The sequence below is a fragment of the Haplochromis burtoni genome, unplaced genomic scaffold (assembly GCF_018398535.1).
Source record: "Haplochromis burtoni strain Fernald_Lab_line unplaced genomic scaffold, NCSU_Asbu1 Contig_34, whole genome shotgun sequence".
Lineage (NCBI taxonomy): Eukaryota > Metazoa > Chordata > Actinopteri > Cichliformes > Cichlidae > Haplochromis > Haplochromis burtoni.
The window spans coordinates 718,253-725,823 of NW_024582395.1; the positions used below are offsets into that span (position 1 = coordinate 718,253).

The 7,571-nt window shown below is 38.7% G+C and overlaps 1 protein-coding gene across 4 annotated transcripts in view; it reads right to left on the reverse strand.

The window, feature by feature from the left end:
• fancc (FA complementation group C) overlaps positions 1-2,081 on the reverse strand; it is a 32,439-nt gene extending 30,358 nt beyond the window's left edge. For 2 of the 4 annotated variants that reach the window (XM_042219493.1, XM_042219494.1), the window contains exon 1: positions 1,899-2,081. The gene's annotated coding sequence lies outside the window, so the exon portion shown is untranslated. The other 2 variants (XM_042219491.1, XM_042219492.1) reach the window with 2 other exon arrangements.
• Positions 2,082-7,571: the final 5,490 nt, after the last annotated feature.

Below are 7,571 nucleotides of genomic sequence, written 5' to 3' on the forward strand. Positions count from 1 at the left end.
GTTTTGTATTGTGGAACTGGGCCACCCAAGACACTTAACCTGTAAACAGTGTTGAACACGGAAACTCCTTTGAAACCAGAACCTTCTTGCTGTGAGGCAACAGTGCTAACCACCACACCAACGTGCTGCCCTGTATTGAAAACATTAATCCAAATATATCAGTTAATAATTTCAATCTGCCAATGTTATTGCTGTGCTCTTCTTTAATATGTGTTCCAAAACTTTGAAGCACAGGTGGCACAGGGGGATAATCCAATAACAAGCTGAATTTACAACAAGCAGAAAATAAATTGAGGCAAATCCGATTATGATAACCTCTCGGCGATCAGGCCTACTCGCACACACATTCATGACAACCTACTGAAAAATAAACAGCACATTCTTCACCTTTTATGAAGACGGGGAGAGAAAAAACGTGTGTGGGGTGTGTGTGTGTGTGTGTGAGGATGTGTTTCGTGTCTGTAAATAGCCTGCTGAGAATGGTGTGTGTATTTGTTGTTTTTTGCTATAATGACGGGTCTGCGTGGGACACCACAGAGTTGTGTTTTATGATCACGTCGTTACACACGATTTGTTTAATGTCTTGCCATCATCTCTGCTGGAAAGCCCCTATGGCTCGCTGATGTGAATATATAAATACTCATTTTCAGGCAGGAAAAAACCCAGACCAAATTAGGAACAAACACCCCTTGTTGACTTGTGTCTAAGGGGCTCCATTTTTCAGTAAAGTAGAATTGAAAAAGAACTACGTGCTTAATAACTAAAAGTAATGATGTCACCCACAATTTCTATCACACAGGAACATGCTAAAAACTGTGGTCACACAAAGTTGTTGGTCCAAATGCATGTCAGAAGAAATATGTACATGCACAAACACACTCGTCAGCAGCTCTGGTGTTGGCTGAACACATTTTGGAGCAGGAACGAGATGTGACTGGTCAAATATTTTCTTTGAAGATTTGTTAAACTAAGCTTGTGGACTTTGGGTTACTCTGCGTTTGCTGTTCCAATTATGAGATTGTTGACATTATTTCAGTATAATCAAATCAGTCAAACATCACTTCTGGCAAATTTACTTCTGTATGCTCAAATATGTCATATTTAAAAACACTTGGAATAACTGAGAAGGGCTGTCACAATATTAGTTTTGTTAAAGAGTTTAGAATAACAAAGTAATGCATTTATTCATTTTAACCAGTGTAGACAAAGCAACAAGAGCCATACAGTAACTTAATAAGTGGAAAATTATGTGAATTATATGCTATTACTTTCACCTCAACAACTGCAAAATGTTCAACTGTGCAAAAAGGCTTATTAGTTGGGTTGCAACAAAGCATTCTCATACTTAATATATTAGCTAGCAAAACATCTTCATTCATCTGTAATTCGCAAAGAATTTCTACAAAAGGGCCATGCCTTTTTTGCAGCTGAAAACTAAGTGGAAACCAAAGAGAGTTTGGTACTGACAATCTATTAATCTAATTTTAATTTCAGCAACACATCGCTACTTCCCAAAGTGATCTATTAATAATAATAATAATAATTAACCACCAAAATCCTTAAATTTATTGTAAAACACAAAATAAAGGCAGGTACTCCCACAAATTGAGCTGTACCTGTCAGTTTCCAAACACAGAAGCTCAACGGCTTGAATGCAGTAACTACGCCACACCACATGATGTCAGTACACATGCTGAAACATTGTCACTTCAGTGTTAACACACATAACTTCGAATTACAACTCCTATGCCAATCGGTTTCATACTGCTGCATGAGCCCAGCGCTGATTTTCTTCCTTCGTAGCCCGCAACTCCTGGTATCTCAGCTGTTCGCTAATTAATTAAACCACTCTACAGTTACACGTCAATTTGCTCCTGTAGTTTCAAATTACGACTTGCCTGTAAATGAGACGTATAGCCATTAGACTAAAATCTCCACGGAGCAGAAGTCAACTGTATCCAATCATTCTTTATGACTTCGGAGAAGAAGGAAAGCTATTTGTGACTCGATGAAAACAAACTGAACTTCCCTCTTCAACCGGGGTTCCGCGTATGGAAGAAGACAATTGGCTGGGCTCGACGTCACCCGCGAACTTCCTCTCCGCACTGCCAGGTGGGAAATTGAGTCATATGGCTGAACGCTAAAATATTATCTGATAATGGCCTCGGCACACTGCAAAGACTGAAGTATGAGCAATGTTCCCTCTAATTTTTCATGTGTCTGAACGAACACACAAACTCCCTGAGCGGTCCCTTGGACCACTGTAAGCAACATTAGACGTGTGCACTGTGGTCACGCCAGCATCGAATCCATCCAAGTTACATGGTTTATTAAAATAACCAAATTACAGCATTTACATTTATGTTAGACTTCTTTTAATTAACTGCTTTAGCCCACTTACAATGAAAAAAAAAACTTGTTCATGACCTGTGCAGTATGTTAACACTATTGGAAGTAAAAATAACATGAACTCCAATTTTGAAAACACAACTTTCTTTTCTTTTTCTTTTTTTTTTTATAAAGCTCTGACTTGTATTATGAGTATGAGTCTGTGGTCTCGGAGAGAGTCCTGTAACTCTCTGTCTGCAAAATACAGTATATAATGACCAATGTTGGGCAATTAATTATATAGTTACTTCTTCAAAACAAAGTTTTTTGCAGCTGTTTACCTAAAAATGCAGCCAAGGCGTTTTTTGTTTTTTTTAAATAAACATTTCAAACTATTTACAGAACAATCAGGTGTTCTGCATCAAATTTGCCACACAAATTATTTGTGCCACTCCAACAAATAATTTCTGTCCACTATGAGATAAAGGAGAACAACAACAAAAAAAAAAAACTGGTATAAAGTCCACACTTTTTCCATCAATTGTCCTGATCGCATCTCCAATGGTTGTACACGTTGTCGTTAACGTGGCTTCACTCCACATCAGCCGCTTTGCTAGCTAAAACACCGGCGTTGGCACATAAGGACGCTGTCATAGCCTGTCAATGATGTTGATTAGCTGCATAGATATGAATGTGAATCGCATTATTGGCTGGACTATGGGATAAGGTGGCATCGTTCTGATCCCATACTGGAGCAACCAGTCACTTACTAATACTGAAAACAGAATTGTTAACGTATTTATTTTAATTTCAATTCAGGTTAGATATTTTTTTGTGCGCAAAGCAGATTTTCTGTGCGCAGAGACCGTGCCAGCAGTGCGTAATTGCGAACGCGCGCAGCTTGTAGGGGATATGGAGTATGAGTATAACGAACAACCATGAAATTTGAAGGTTTAAAGTGGTATGCATAAAGAGTTGCCAGTGCTTCACGAAGAAGTAAAGAAAATAGTAAAATAAAGGTTTATTTGGATATTTTGTTAATGTAAGTAGTTTACAATGAACCAGTAGTCAGAGAAAGAATAGGACCTTTTCTTCTGTTGAAGAAGTAGAGGAGGCTGCAAAAATGTTAGGAATGTTTGAAAGTCTTGCATAATATAACACCATTATGGTTTGGTTGGTTCTCTGATTATTGTCATAATAATGCCTTACTTGTGTTGTTTATTTATTTATAGAACAATTACAGAGCAATTTTAAACATCATATCCTGACCAAAGTGATGAGATGCTGACTGATTACTAAGAGGATGTGAGTACACAAGCTAAAGTCTTGACACAATAGTATTTAAGGGAACAGACCAATAAAAACAAAAAGTGAAAAATGAAAAACAAAGCCTGGCGGTCATGCTGTTTGATTTAACTTAATGAATTCCATGTGATTTCCAACTTGTTATAAATTATAATTGCATGTGATCTATTGTGTTTTCACACTGTCATGTTGTCATAATTTGTTTAATCTAATCGTTTGTTTAATGATGAAAATATACATCTTTTCCATGCATAGCCTTATGTTCTCATCTGAGTGTACACATTTTCTTCGGGTTAAGGGTCCACAAGGTGAAGCAGAGTGCGTAGCATGGCCAGGAATTCAGGGGTCCCAGAGTGTGTCCCTCTGGGACCCAAACCCAAAACTGTGAAGGGTTTCTAATCTGCATAGCTCAAACTGACAAATCACCCAGAGGCTCCAGTCAGACCCAGAGCAGCCTAGCACTCTGCACCAGGAAACGGTTGTTTAAACATACGTAATACATTGTGGGAGTTCATGCATGTACGTCTGTGTACATAAGCACGGATCCCAACATTAGAGTAAAATGTTGGTATTTGAACTCCTTGCAACACGACTTGTGCATGTGTGTATGTGTGGCCCGGTAACGGTTAATGTAAGCCTTTAATGCTGAATATTCAAGTACAAGCTATGGAATGTGTGCACACTAGTAAAGCTATGCAGTGTGTTTGATTTGGGAATATGTTTAAAGTGGTTTAGTGGCTCTACATCAGACTTCAGAATTTCTGTGGTAGGAAAGCCCAGGCCTGTGGTTTTGTGCAGATGAGTGTAAGCTATAGTGGGTGTGTGACTACAGGTGTGTGCGCTTATTTAAGTATGTGTGTTCAATAGCTTTAAAATAATGCTGAAATTGTATGTACAGGCTGTGAGATGTAGCTATCTATCTATCTTACACATTTAAGTATATAAATGTGTTTCTAATATTGGGATCTGCTAACATCCAGAAAAAGCAGATGATAAGCCACCACCAGAAGCTTGCCATCAGCTCCACCCTCGTTGCCTGCTTGGGCCAGCATGTAGGTCAACCGGTGCTTGATCACTCCACATGCATTGTGGTGTGTGTGTGTGTGTGCGTGTGTGTGTGTAAGTCTTGTAAAAACATCAGACTATGGGTTTGGAACAAGGTCCCTGGCAAAACTCAAAAAAACTAGCGAGAGAAGGAAAGAAAAACCACGGCAAAAACTTTAGAGAGTGTGGTTTGATGCCCAAAGTGGAAACCCACACGCTGATGTTTTTTGTGTGTGCACGCGTTTATGTATGCGGCTGTGGGTGTGCGTTGCGATGCTTATGCTTGAATGGGCACATATATGGATTCTAGAAGAAATGTAGTGTAAACCACGTGTGTTTTTCCTGTACTGCTACTCTGTGATTATTACAGAGCCAAGAGACGGGTTGTCATGCAGTGGAGCAGCAATTCATCCATTTGCTGGTGTGTGTACGTTTTGCATGTGTGTATGTTTGCTTTCGTGCTTGGAACGGAGACCTGATCACAGCCAAATGGGCAATTGTGCCAGTGGGATCTTATTTCAACATCCAGACACAGTTTGGGACACTAAATAAATAAATAAGATAAATAAAAATTTATGACTACTATTGTGTTGATTTTGACATGTAGAAACTCTCTGCACTCTCAAATTCCCAGGTTCACCATCTCAATTACAATATCGAAATCACTAACAGTAGTCCCATTAGATCATTTAGGAAAACATAAAGACACAAAATAGAACATAGCCAAACTGTGATGCTGGAAATTAGAAATGCAACTCCCACCCCAGTGAAAAAAATATTAAGCATAAATAGAGTTTAGGGAAAGGCAAAGCATGTGATGAACAAATTTTTCAAGTTGTCTTTTTGACCTTGTGGTTTGGCCAGAGAGAGATGGAGCCAAGTGAGGAGATTGGATATCAATCTCTCCCAGGGTCACTGGAACCAAGAGCTGCACAGCTGCTGACAAATTAGTCAGTTCTGATCCAAACCAATGCTTTTACCAGTTCTGGTCCAAACCAAAGCTATTACCAACCTGGCTCTGCCACCGTGGTTCTATACGACTTGCATTTCTCACTAAACCATCCACCGATGCTGCTCTGTTATATGTTATATGGCCAGCTTCTGTGAGTGTATTCGTGTGGAAAATATGATGGCTAAGATAAAGTACATTTTTAATTTCATCGTTTAAGAAAACAAGGATTATTCTTTTTGCATTTATAAAATAAAGTGAAGAAAATGAGATATAAGCTAATCTTGTTTGGTGAAGTTACGTATAAATCAAGAAGCCTTGAAAGTTGTACTTTATTTGAAAGTGTGTTTACAACAAAAAAGCATGGAAAAGACCAATTTTCCAGCATCTCAAAGGTGTTGATTCCTCTGTGATAAAATTTACTATAAATGATCACAGCTGGGCTTTATCAGGAACTCATTAAGGTGAGGAAGGGGAGGAAGGAAAGAGACATTTAAATTAAAACAAAGGAATGTGCTGTTTAAAATCTTCAGATCTGTTTGGGCTTAACTCTGATGTCTGGCTTTGAGGAAACACAGAAGGAGGGGGCCAAGGAGAGAGAAAGAGAGAAAAAGCATTTTTTTTTTTTGAAGAAAAAGGAGTAACTGTTAGAGGTGTCTCCTGACATTGGGCAGCTCTCCTTCATTAATGGATCAATGTCTCAAAAAAGTGTTAGTCTGTAACTGCATCTCTGGTGGTTTTACTTTAATGTGCATTCAATTATTAAGGAAAGTTGGGACAGGCTGCAATGCCAGTAATGTATTTTGACAGAAATAAGTCTGTTTTAAATGTACTAGTCTAGTTTAACTCCAGCGATTTTATTTTTGTTATCTTCTCTTTTCATTTTCTTTGAAATAAAGTAGGAAGAGTTTGCTGGGTTTAAAGGTATCGACTCCATATGCTTTGGTGGCTTTGTTTCAGAAGGAAGAGCAGATTGTCCCCGGCTACTCACGGGACCCTCAAGTTGCCCTGATGTGGGAGTGTATGTGTAAATGTTACACAGGGTGCTTGCATATAGAAAAAGTGTTTTCATCAATCTATGTATGATTAGGTAAACAAGGCTTTAAAAAAAGGGAAAGGAACAGGCCAGTCTTCCAGCGCCCTGTCAGCTCCTATTAGCACTATGTCTTTTACTGATTAGATTGCTGTTTGCTCACCTCCTGGAGCTCTTCGGTCTGCTCCAAACATGGAAATTTACTGATTAGCAATCAAGGTGTTTATGCTTGTATCCAACACTTCTGTTTAGGACAGGGACAAGCTACCTAACTATCCTTCATTGGTCTAAGGCCTGGTTCTTATATAGGGTGCTTTGTGAGAACAAAAAACACATTTGTCAGCCAGTGAGTATGAATTTCTAGCAACTTCCAGCAACTGCTACCTGACGAGACTGCATGGAAACCATTTTCCTACAAGTTAACCATATTCCTAAAACATATTCTTTATCCTCCTTTTTTTTTCTCTGAGGCCAAAACAAAATCAAGAACATGTGATATTAAATTAAGACTTAAAACTTAAGACTGAGGTCATACGTGTGTAAAGAAAGTGACTACAGAGGTCATCGATCAAGGGAGCAAACTGAGAATAGTTGCATAGAAGTCTATAGTTTGTAGCTAGAGGAGATGCTCCCTGCTGGACGTGATAAAGAATGCAGCACTAAGCCTTTTCAGATTTAACTTAATTGTTTTAAACTCAAGAGCTATGCCCATGATCTGTCTCACAACTGCATTAAAATGTTTTCAAAAGGCACCAAATTCACAAACATAGTAGGGAGGTCACGCTCAGTAACTTGAAGTGTCCTTTAAACTCTGCTGTAGGACACAAAAATGTTAAAAAGCAGAATATGAAAATTTGTCATGCAGAAGGAAATCAAGTTCCACTGCCTTATAGTGCTTGGTGCAAACAGTCA